This window comes from Hippoglossus hippoglossus, chromosome 2 (assembly GCF_009819705.1).
Source record: "Hippoglossus hippoglossus isolate fHipHip1 chromosome 2, fHipHip1.pri, whole genome shotgun sequence".
NCBI lineage: Eukaryota > Metazoa > Chordata > Actinopteri > Pleuronectiformes > Pleuronectidae > Hippoglossus > Hippoglossus hippoglossus.
The window spans coordinates 3,054,936-3,067,262 of record NC_047152.1 but is presented as its reverse complement, the minus strand read 5'-3'; the positions used below and the strand labels follow the sequence as shown (position 1 = coordinate 3,067,262).

Genomic DNA, 12,327 nt, shown 5'->3' with positions numbered 1-12,327 from the left:
TTTGGGAAAAACTGCGGTACACAATGTTATGTTTGTCTCTGACCAGTTTTCTAATCGAGTGGATTTCAACTTTTTTGTGTAGTTAAATTGACCCATGATTTTTTTCTGATGAGTTGTGGTCATATAAATAATGTTATTTAAAAGTAGTGTAATGTTACAGTGCTAAGGTTGGATGTTCTTGTATCCAATTCCCACAGTGACTGTTAGTTTCCTCTCGCCGTGACAATGTTCTCTAATAACTATGATACCTTAAACCACCATAGAAGAGGAACTAGAGCCGTTTTCACACCGAATAGGTCCGGACATTTTAACCAGAAGCTCTTGAATCTTGTTGTCTTTCCAAGTTGTCGTGTATGTCTGTATTCTCACATCGGGGCTGTCAGGAAATACTCAAGAAAGTGTCCTTAGCAACTGACCCAGACATAATTTCAGTGGAATATCCAGAGTTTAATGCTAGTCTGAAAGCAGCATAATATATACAGGACAAAAAGTCATTCAATGCAGGATTGACCAGAGACAAGGAACAAATAAATTCCATCATCTAACCAGGCAATGGTTTTATTTCTTAAAGATCTCCCTTAGGCCCTTTTGAAAAACCACCTTAACCCAAGAGTTAACCCTTCAAATCCTATTGGTAACAGTGATCTAGGTTTTTTGGGAAAACACTGGCAAACACACCATTTTTAAATGTATTAGTTGGTTTGATTTTGTATAAAAGGTCATTAACGGTGACACCAGTATAACCTTAAGTGCGTCCCCTCAAGCAAAACACACAGTTGTGTAGTAGTTGACCTCTCACACACAGAGAGCTGAACAGGCGCCATTGAGTCTTGTTTACAAATGTATTATTGGTTTGTCAATTCATGTGCAGTGTAAAACTAATTCTGTAAAACTCGAGTTGGGAGGACTTCTCCGTACACAACACAGCACAGCACTCAGGATTTGTATTTTTAAACCAGCCGGGGAGGTTATGACCCAGTGTCTGTGATAAATATACCTCCGAATTGAAATGACTTGTGACCGCGTAACAAATCTTTATCCTCGGGGGGGAATTCTGAGGCGTCTCCCCAATACTGTGGCTCCATTGTCATCCCCCGTTCGGAAAAAGAGCGAGAAAAACATGTCGGATGAACACAATCATGTGACCAGAAGTAATGACAACCGTGACCCATTTGCGCGATGATAATTAGCCATCCACAGCCACAGGGTGCTGACCTCCGAGCAGGGATGAAAACAAACCCACCGATTTAAAGCCCCCTTTGTCAGGCAGGAGGACATACTGACATTTCTACCATGTTCGACACTTGCTCACACTCTTGCATTGTGTAATGAGTTTATAAATACTCTATTCATCCCATATATTTTGTTCTGCGTAGGGCAGCGCATGAATAGGTCCCAGTGTCTCAGCTGAAACGACCCTTTATGTCTCCATGCTGTCCGACGCTAACAAATTACAAATCATTGCACCAATAAGTTTCCATGAGATGAAAATAAAATCAACCTCGAGGGGCCATATGCGATCAGATTTGTTTTTCATCGCACTCTTTGATACCATAAAACAACATGTGAGGAGCGTTACTTCTACATTTTGATTGCAGCATCATTCCTGCCCCCGCTCCGGGCAACGCATGACACGCGACACATGATAAAGATTCCTGTCCTGCTCCGATTCAGTTCTAGCCGCAGTTGTGTAATCTGTTTTTTTTTTTTTTCTACCGATGGAAACAACTTCTTCTTCAGAGTCACATGAACTCGGAACGTATCACATTTGGAAAATCGCCACACCAGCAGCTTCTCATTTACAGTAATTATAGAAAAAACATTGACAAGCTTTTGTTGACCTTGACTCTTTCCAAATTTGGAATTGTAATTTTGACATCGTATGTGATGGTAAAACAGTAGATTTAAAAAAAGGTAATTTAATTTCTTTAAAATCTTGAGGCAACATCCCATATGTTGGGATGTTGACCTCTCAATTGATCAGATTAATAAATATTGCTAAACTCCTAAACAGCACCAACATTGTTCTTTACATTCGTGTCAGTGTATTTCAACACAGAACTATTAAATCTTTAACATGGAACAAACTTGCACAAAGTCAAACATCGTAGAAAACACGTCCTCCAGCTTTCATTCCCGCATCATCTCAAACCTTCGAGTTGTGACGAGAAATCTTGGGAGTCATGTCTCGAGCGAGGAGACGAGAGACGAGATTAGAAACAGAGAACCTGGCGCTGCGTCGGTGAGCTCTAAGCGCTCGAGCTCGGCTCCCTCCGCCGCTGTCTGCGCTGTAAGTCCGTACAGAGTATCACACCTACCAGGCAGATCGAAAAATTCAAACACCGAGTGCCAAGATCTTTATGTGGATTCCCTACTTCCAAATAGCTTAGGATTATTCTCTGTCTAAGCTAATACCTGGTGAGGAAGTAAAGCCTGAAGGATGGGATTATTTAATATGGCATTTTTAATGTGTGACACACTAATCACATCTCAGAACAGGAATACTTCAACCATTTAACTTTCGTCAAGGGAGGAGAGACGGTTTTTGGGGGGAGTAAGCCTTCAAAAGAGAGCCCCCCTTCCCTCCTTCCTTCCACCATGCCGCACCTCACAGTGCGGGAACCTGCCGCAAAACCTCAGTGACAATGACACATTGTCGTGCCTGAGAAGGGGGGGGGGAATCGAGGGAGGCAAGACGACAGACACGGAGTAACCTCGAGTGCATGAGTGAGGGAAGTTTTTTTTATTCTGACTGTTGTGGTGAAACCGGGCTGCCGCGGCAACGCAGGGAGTATTTCCTAAGCATTACACACCAATCCCCGGGCCTGGACGGCAGACAGAATTACTCCTCTGTGTACCGATAATGATTTCACAATCCTCACAAACCGGCGTCTGAATCTCCCACGGATTTGGGGATAAAGCCGAGTTCTCTCCCGGATTCTGAAGTTTAACAAGGTGAAGAAGACGAGCTCCGGTCTGACCACCGCGAGCCGGCGGGGAAGGTTATTGTGCAGTCAGAACACTGCGGCTGTTGCCCGTTGACAGGCGACATCAGGAGAAGGAGTCGGGAGAAGAGTGATTTGACAAGGAGGGAAACGGGTGAGGCGGGTTCAGAGGCACTCGTCTCTTTGTCCCCGTCATCTGTCTGTGATCATTAATGGTTAAGCATCTGAAGCGTTGCTATTATACCAGCATGAAAAGTTATTAAACACACACACACACACACTCACTCCCTGCCCTCATGTCTCCCTGTCTTTAAGGATCGCGCTCTGATAGTGGTGAGGAAATCAATGAAGGGCCTGAGAGCAGCCGGTCTGGCAGACTTGACACGCAACAGAGGAAGGTAAATTATTGGAACTTTAATTACTTTGATCCGTCATGCATTGTAGCATTGTGTCAGGGAAGTCAATGCCATGACAGACGCCGAACAAAGGCCAGCGCCGCATTTTCATAACATCTTCACTCCCTTTTCCTAATGCCTGATTAAAGCCGGGGTGTCGAGGACCAAAAGCCCCCAGCCCCTGTGTTTTTTTTTTTCTTTCCTCTTTCCTTTCCTCCCTCTTCTCTGCCTCCATGCACTGATTTAGAAACTCATTTTGAAAGCTCTGTTTACCCAACTCATTACTGAAGTCAGGGATTGAATGCTGGTCTATTATGGGCCTCTGCACCACGGCTTTACAAACAAGCACAATGCACCGTGCTATCACCATTATCACATTGTATGACCGTAATGTATCGCGCTGTTTCCCCCCCCACCCCACCCCCCATAAATATAAGTCCGTGTTTTCGGCTAAATTAAGAAGGATTTGACTCCACAATGAAGCCTGTCCTTTTTCTGAGTGGCCGCACGAGAAAACAATGACGAAAAACCCCACAAAGTAAATGAGCAAGAGTGAGAAATTTTCCACTTTTTTTTTAATCATCAAAGGGTGAACAAAATTGCTCCTTTTTTCCCCCTATTTCATGAATATTCTGCCACTTAGCGTTGGGATGAATCTGCAGGATTGTTCTTGGAGCTGATAAATGGCCAGCATGTGTGGTAATTTAGAAGCGCACATTAATCTCCAATCGTGGCCTAAGAAGGGAATAAATAGGAAGCAGGAAAAAAAAAAAAAAGTAATTGATATCTCGCAAATGGGCATAGTTCCTAAAAAAAAAAAAAAAAAAAAAAGTTATGCAGACATAACTAAGGCGATCATCTGTGTTATTAATTGCACAAACTGCAGCATGAGATGCGAACAGGAGAGGAGAGTGCTTTGTTTTAATTATTCATTCATGCGTTAAGTACAGTTGATGAAAACTGTTGTTTGTGTGGAAAGTGAAGGGGAGTAGCTCAGAGAAACTGTCAGCCGGCGTCAAGAAAGCGACGCCCGCTCTTGACTGGAGTCTTAATTCATTAGCGGATCAGGGATTTGTTAACTTCACCAGTCCACTGATGGTTTATACTTCTGTTTCTGAGTGATTTGTATTTTATTGTTCTCTCCGCCGGTCGGGATAATCCCGCACAATGTGACCAAATGGGCTTTGAGACACTTTCCTCAGTCGTAGAGGACAGTGAGGACATTAACTGTCGCCCGTGCTTTGTGATGTGTCCGCGTTGATGTACTGCAGGCGGACAGGCATTGCACTGACACCGGCTGAGTGCCACAGACAAGAATGTATTTGTGTATGGACACTCGGTGTGCTCGTAAACAAGACACGTTAGGCTTTATGTTTTTTCTCTTGCGTACAATGAAAGTGAATATCCTGAGCTCAAATGTTTTGTCCCCAGTGATTATGGGATGTTATAAAATAAGGTTAATCTGGTCCACATCCTGTAACATGTGGTAATGCATCAGTGATAATAGTCCAGTAATATCATATAGATAAACTAACACTCTACATACTATTACTTTTGAATATTTAAGTACATTTCCTGCTCATACTTGCTAAATAGTTTTACCTTTTTTTCCCAATCTGGTTTTAACCATAGCTGTCTTTTTTCAATATTTATTATGATCCTGCTTTTGTCAAATAATTCCATAATGGAGAACATGGACGTGGTGTAATCTTCATATTATTTATCTCCACAATGCATAATCTTTATTAGAGATTATGCATAAACCTCCCTTTCCTGAACCGTATTGTGTGTTGATGTGCATAACACAATGCAAACACAATCTATGCATTTCAAACAACGAAAGAAATTGTCAAACTGACATCTGGACATGCAACTTGTCATGCGCACAGCCATGCACATGACACAAGGCGGAATGCAGCGACGTCTCAATCACCACACACCCTCCCCTGAAAGTAAAGGAGTCACTTTCCCTGTTAAGAAAGTTCTGAACCCATATTGTCACTTTGGTGTGAAGTGAACATTTGCTCTCTGTGTGAAACTTCAAATGTTAAGACCCTCAAAAAGAGGAGAAGAGGGGAAAAAAATCATACTTCTCTCTTAATTTGTATTGATGGCCTGGAAGAAACCAGCGTGCTTTGCAGTTCTGTAAGGGGGGAAGATGTTTAAGTGGAGATTAATTCAAATTTCTGCTTGCTCAGTACTTGTAAAACTAAAGCAATTTATATTCCTTCTCTTAACGATCCCCCCTTTCTCTGATTGCGGTAATGTAATCTAATTGTAATTATGATACTATCTGAATCATGCAGACCTTAACATGATTGGAGCTACTCATTGCATTAAAAACTAATTTTTGAGTAATGATGAAAGGAGCACTGGAAAATGTGGAAGTATTACATTTTTTCTTTATCTCTGTTTAGTGGGGGGATCTTGTGCTCTTAGTGCTCCTCCTCCCCCTCCGTCTCCCCCCTGCCTACAGTCATAGTTCTGGTATAAATGACAAGGAGGAGTGGATCCAAAGAGTGGTGGGAGGAGGTGAGACGGGGGTAGGCTGGATGGGAAATGGACCACCCCAATTAAACGTATCAGGCTCATCAATGGCTGCGGGATAGCAGCGTACCGCTGCGAACAAGTTCACTGTCGTCCCACGAGGTTTAGCTTATCATAGCATGTGCCTCCTACGCTATGCATCACCCCCCCTCGCTTCCACCCAACACCCCGCTCAGATCCCCCAAGAGGGGAGGAGGAGGGGTGGGAGTGTTTCCGGCTGCAATGATAAGACTCAAGTGAAACAGTTGTACGAGCCGTGGAAGTGACAGGATTGTTGTCGAATCTGTAGTTTTTGAATTTTTATTTAAAGAAAAATAGACATGTGAGGACTGTTTAGGATTCAGCTGACAAAGGGATATAAGTGTTTCTGACTTAGGGAAGCACATAGGAAACACATAATATCAAATACTGTACATAGGACCTGAATTAAAATAAAAACATTTTTATGAAACATGAATGCACACCTTTTCTGCATGTTGTATTCTGTCAAAGTTCTGTAAGTTTTCATATTAGCAAACTAATGTGAAGTAAAAACTACAAAAAGGACTGTATTTTAACATAATGTCAGTTTGTGAAGAGTTGCTCTGGAAGCTTCAGGTGTGACATTGAGCATGATTCGTAAAAAAAGACCCTCTTGTAAACCATTTACTACAACTTCATTTTAGATCCGTTTGTAAGAATCGGGCACTAAAAATGTTCACACCTTGAAATTTGTCAACTCCAAAGAATAAGAACATTAAAAAAGAGAGCAACTGTTTTTTTTTATTTCTTATTTTTCCAAAGTCTATTTATTTGAAGTAGTGGAAGTACCTAAAACCTATAATTTCAAACGAGAATGCTTCATTTAACCTTTATATTTTTTTGTAGTACTCTTATTTCCCTGTATTACGTGGTGACTGATGTACAGTAAGTTGTATTGGATTCAGCTTCCAGTATGTAAATGTAGTAAATACGTGCAGAGGCAGTGCATGTCAGCACTTTGGCATCACTTTAGCCCTAAAGGGATCAGGAAGGTGCTGCACCTGCAAGCCACGTTAACTGGAAACACCAGCGCTCTGGCGCCTGTTTATCAGAATATGACTCCAGTCAAATCTCATTTGAGGGGCCCAGAAACCCACGAGTGTGGACGGCGAGCCTATTCACTGTGGTGACAAGCAGACACAAGGCTGGAGGTGAGGGAGCAGGAGAGCGGGAGGGGGGGCAGATAACCGGACAGCTTTCACACTCCTGAAGGTAAAGCACATTAGCCTGGCCTGGTTGTCCAGGCAGCAAGGGGCTAATGGGCATCGAGACGCTCTGAAATACCCTGCAGCTGAGAGCGGCTCCTCAAATCATGCAGGGGGAGATGATTTACCTGAAACTCTCTGGTCATAACAGGTACAGCTTATACTTCTGGAACAAATTTTTGTAAAAACTGGAAATCCAAAAATAGGGTCTCAAATGATCCGTGTTTAGGTCGAGGAGCTGTCTGCTGGAAGTCAAGTCAAACAGGTCAAAGCATCAATCTCCCTCTTACACAGACCTAATGCATTTGCAACTAAATTTCAAAGGGCTGATATGTGATTGGATGGGAATGCTCTCTGGACCCAAACTGCTCAGCTACCCTAAAAATAAGTCTGCAAGCAGTGGTATAAAAGTGTATTTGGAAATTAAACCTGCTCTATTTCTTTATATAGCTTAGGTCCGATGTACAGTAGTGAGTTGATAGTCTTAAAATATATTTTTGTGGACCAACCTTAATATTAGGAAATAAATGTTTGTGTAAAAGTATGTTTTTGAAAAGAATTGCATACCAGCCACAATAATATTTTAATATTCTTATATCGTGTATGCATTAATCATAGACACTTTGTTCAACTTAATTTTAGATTCTGTACATTTTATTTTTGGGGCACTGCTCTAAAATATATAACCTGTTAATATTGTATCTACAAAGGCTGATAAAAAGGAAACATACCTGAATGGTACCTTACATTATCCATGATATGAATAAAAGAAAACCTCATCTCCCCATCTTTAACATTGCTGAAGGATATGTGATTTTGCCCCTTTTCACAAGCCCCCCCCCCAACCCATCTGTGCATGTATTTTTTTTTTCTTTCTTCTCAACGCACAGCCACACTCAGTTCGTTCAGCCATAGCAAACACGAACAGATCTCCAGCTATGTCCCCTTCTCCTGATGCCCTCCCTGCTCTGCCTCCTCGGTGCCACCTGGGTGCTCCAGTGGCTCCGAGGCGAAGATGTGCAAGACGTGGGCAAACTGTGTTTGTGCGTCTGACTGTGTCTGCTGAGGGCATCGGCCATATTTTCATTGAAAGACTTCGAGCAAAGCCCAGATCGAATTATGTCAGAGGAGGTACAAAAAAATATATATTAAGTTTAAAACCACCTTATCAGGAAGTGGCAGTTTATTAAAGGAAATTGCAAAAGTTTCTAAAGTCTGGGCGTCATCAGATTTCCTTAGTCCATGAGCCACCGTGTAATCATGAATATGCAAGTGCACAAATTATTTTAAAAAAGCTCATCAGTTTCAATGTAACTTAGTTTTTGTGTTTCTCATCCAGGAAGACAGTTCACCGGAGTCCAATGGATAAAACTGAAAATGAAATTAGGAATAAAATGAATTGAGCTTTTTGAATTTTACCCCAGAGTTCCTCAAAGTAATTTTTGATAAAATGTCTTAATTAATTTTATTGCTCGTGCTCTGTGCAGCACAGTTTTCATATTGATGCTGTTATATAGACATTCAAATCTACCACTAAAAAGACATATAGACATTAAATAGGTAACCCCAGTGTCCCTCATTTAAAAACATATTAAAAATAAGCAGGTACATTCCAAATAGAGGAAATAAATCTATAATAATTAGTTTAATCAATGTGGATATTAGTCAAAATTGAAGATGGAGGCTTTTCTCTCAAAGCAAAACGTATATCTGTGGAGAACAATAAAAACATGAACCATTTTCTTCACACTATCTTAGCTAAAAGGTCATGTTTATTTATCGTTTTCCAGGTGGAACGACTCAATACTCCACTGTGACCACTTGTTGATGCATAATTTAAATCCCGCAGAGCATAGAAATCAATACAAATAACCCGTACATCGTTCAGCTGTCTCAAAAGGGCTTCGACTGATCTGAAGGTAACATCTCATAAGGACGTCTCATAAGAAGGTGTGTCACAGTGCCCTTAACATGTGGACCTTCACATAATCCCCTGCCACCGTGAAGGAGCCTCCATTTCGTGAACGAGTCGAATTCAGACAACGGTGCCTGAGCCGTAGGTGTAATTTACTGATGATACCAATCTGAGCTCATTGTATTTCCTTAAGTACCCGGGAATTAGTTTCTGAGGAGCTGTGCGGGGAGGTTTTATTCAGCGTGGAAGGGTCACAGGAGAGCCAGAGCCTTGATGAGACGGGATGATCAGGTTCTGTCTCTCTTAAGTCTCAAGGGTTTCCTCTCTTCGCAGTGTTAAAGACTCCCTGATTGGACTCTGGACACCCTGCAGATGTTACCAGCTGGGCGAAAAGGGGAGTCACGTGAGCCCGCATCGTGAGCCGCTTCAAAACCGCTACGAAACATCAGCGCACACATGCACACATATGTTCAGCCAAGGAGATTCAAAGGAATCTGCATATGTGCAGCACAAGTATTTCATCGCCTGCCAAAGGCTTCATTGATTAGAAGAATCCAAACATCACTTTGCTTGAAAAAACTATTTGCAAAAGGAGTCGTGAGGAGGAACGTTTGTACTTTCTTTGGGCAGGAAGGCCAGCGATGAAATGAAAACAATTAAAAGTAACGTTTTTTTGCAAAGGCGTGGGTGAGACAATTAAATTTACCCCGGCAGAGCAGTCAGGAGGCCACGCAGGAAGAGAGGTGGGATGGAAGGAGAGAGAGAAAAAAGGTCTCTTAGCAACAGCCAACCCCCTTTCCCAACCCTCCACCTCCTTTCCCCTCAACATGTCAGGGAACCTTTGCCCCCCTCCAGCTCCAGGAGGTGCAGGGAAAGTTTCCCTAGGTGTCTCTTACACCACGGCTGCCTCCTGATTGGCTGAGGTCGTCCACTGGCTGTCAACCACCTCCCTTAAGGGAACCTGGCAGATCTCAAGGAGAAGAAAAAACACAGAAGGGGGCGAAAAAAATTTAATTTTAAGCTCACATGCCCCACTGGGTGCCAAAGCCACTTCGGGGATACTGAAGGATGCCTGAGCTGACAGGATTTGACTTCCAGAGGTAGAGAGGTGACAAACTCCATCACGGGTAGAGGGCAGCGGAGAGGCCTGGGAGGGCTAACCTGTTCTCAGGGATGGCTGACCTGCGGTCGTATTGAACCTGTCTATCTCTCAACGCCGCCCCGAGGTACCGTGGGGGAATGTGAAAGGCGAATGGTGAGGAAAGTTGTTACTGCGAAAAAGAGACGGTAGCCTGGGCGAGGGGAGGAGGAGGAGGAGAAAAAAGGAAAAAAAGTGGCAGAATTCAGTGGTGTAAATGATGAATTACTTTTCATCAAGTGAAGGGAAACATACTCCGGAACAATCCAGAAAACGGAGCAGGGAGAGTCTGACCTCGTGCTTCAGAGCAGCCAATATCTTCATTCAAGAAGACAACCATGAAATTACACAGAAAATGGGATTGTCATGAGCAGGCCCTTGAAAATCTTGGTGTACAGTCATTATGGCACGGGGAAAGAGCCTTCATCCACACATCATACCCCGTAAGAGAAAAGGAGCAGGGTGTGTATCCGCAGGGACAGCTGCTAGAAAAGAGAAGGTCGGGGCAATTCTCTGTTTCCCAGTTCCCCCCCCACCCCAAAAAATACTCTATGTACAGTGCATATCGTATTAAAACCCTACATTGAGACACATCATTCTGTAAACTGCCCCGCGTCGTATTCATAGACGTCCGCGTACGAGTGTTAACAAATGTTGGCGAGACAATGTAATTAAAAGAGAGACGGTTGTTTCTCCCTCGTATGAAAAATCGCACACACGCACACCCAAAAAAAAAAAAAAGGTTTCACGAACAGATGCACGCACAGCGAACACGGGGCCTAATGAGCAATCAAATAATAATTAGGGAAAAACCAAAGCAAGAGGAAAAAAAAACAGTCTGGCTTTGAATACAAGATGTTCAAGTTAACCTCTGAAATGACTTGGACAAGGAGTATATGCACGTGCGTTACTTTAATGTACACTAAGCAAAATAAATAAATGCGTCTATCAGTGTGCAAGTGTATTTAAATTTTGTGTCAGACATCAGAACACAGTCGTATGTATTGATTGTGTATCTGCAGAATTGCATGACACGTTCATACTAATATATTAACAACTACAAAATGGAGCACATGCCTCTGCCAAGTCCCAACAGTCCCCGCAAATTCAATTAGGCTGCATCAAATTGCACACGCTCACAAATATCAGTTCCCTAAATGTGGCTGAAACAAAATGCAGATAAAAACGTAACCTCCTTAACAACAATAACATTAACAACTTAATTAATCAACTCATTTTACTTCATTTTCATGAAAATTATAAACATGCTTAGATTGAATTGTACCTTTTGCGTAAGAGACCTGAAAACAGTGATATGCACTGCAGCTCCTCTTCACAACCCATCTTTGTGAAGCTATTATCCATCATTGTCACTGTGAGGAGTCTGTTTTCCGTCACTGATTCTGGACAATGTCTTCAGCTCTATTTCAAATCAGACGTACTGTGGAAGGAAGGTTCATAACTATAGCAACAGCTCAGGTTTTTATGCAATAGATGTGCTTATTTCATTAAATATCAAATATTAAATGAGGGAGTGACCTTCTCTGATGTTATGTTGGACTCCTCCTCCTCACAGCTGCAGAACCAATCTGTAAAAACCCTCTTGTAAAATCATGTTTTCTCTGCTTTCAGTTTCCCCACAATGGTGTAAATATAGTTTCAGAGGGTTTTTCTTTCCTGGCGAGATGGAAACCTATTATGCCGTAGAGTAACAGCAGTCACATTTAAATTGACTTGATAAATTTAGCAGCAGCTGTGGCAGCTACAATAAAGGAAACAGAATAATCAGTATTGGCCTCGAAAACTTAGTCATTATCACTTGAATCATGTATTTGTAAAATGCATGGAATTTCCTTTCAGGGGGTCCTAAGAGACAGTGCCTATGGACAGTGAGATATATGGCCGACAGTAGCACATATATAAATATCACAGAGAAATTATACATTTAGAACAAGGGATGCACTGTTTCCAGTGTGAATGTCGTTCTTCATAGAAGCTGGAGAATCCTGTTTACGATGGAAGGAGGGAAACTGAGACGGGGTGGTACTAAGCTATCTCCGAATTCTTTCCCCTGAATGCCGCCTGTGCTCTCAAAGCGCAGAATTAACGAGACGAAGAAAAAATGTGGCTCGGCGGCGGAGAAGCGACGTGTCCGTGGAAA

The 12,327-nt window shown here is 42.3% G+C and overlaps 1 long non-coding RNA gene across 1 annotated transcript in view; it reads left to right on the top strand.

The window, feature by feature from the left end:
* The window catches only part of LOC117776186, a 162,177-nt gene that overhangs the window by 77,372 nt on the left and 72,478 nt on the right, over positions 1 to 12,327 (top strand). The window contains exon 4 of the long non-coding RNA XR_004616407.1: positions 3,261 to 3,343. This is a non-coding gene — a long non-coding RNA (uncharacterized LOC117776186). The remainder of the gene's footprint in view (positions 1 to 3,260; positions 3,344 to 12,327) is intronic.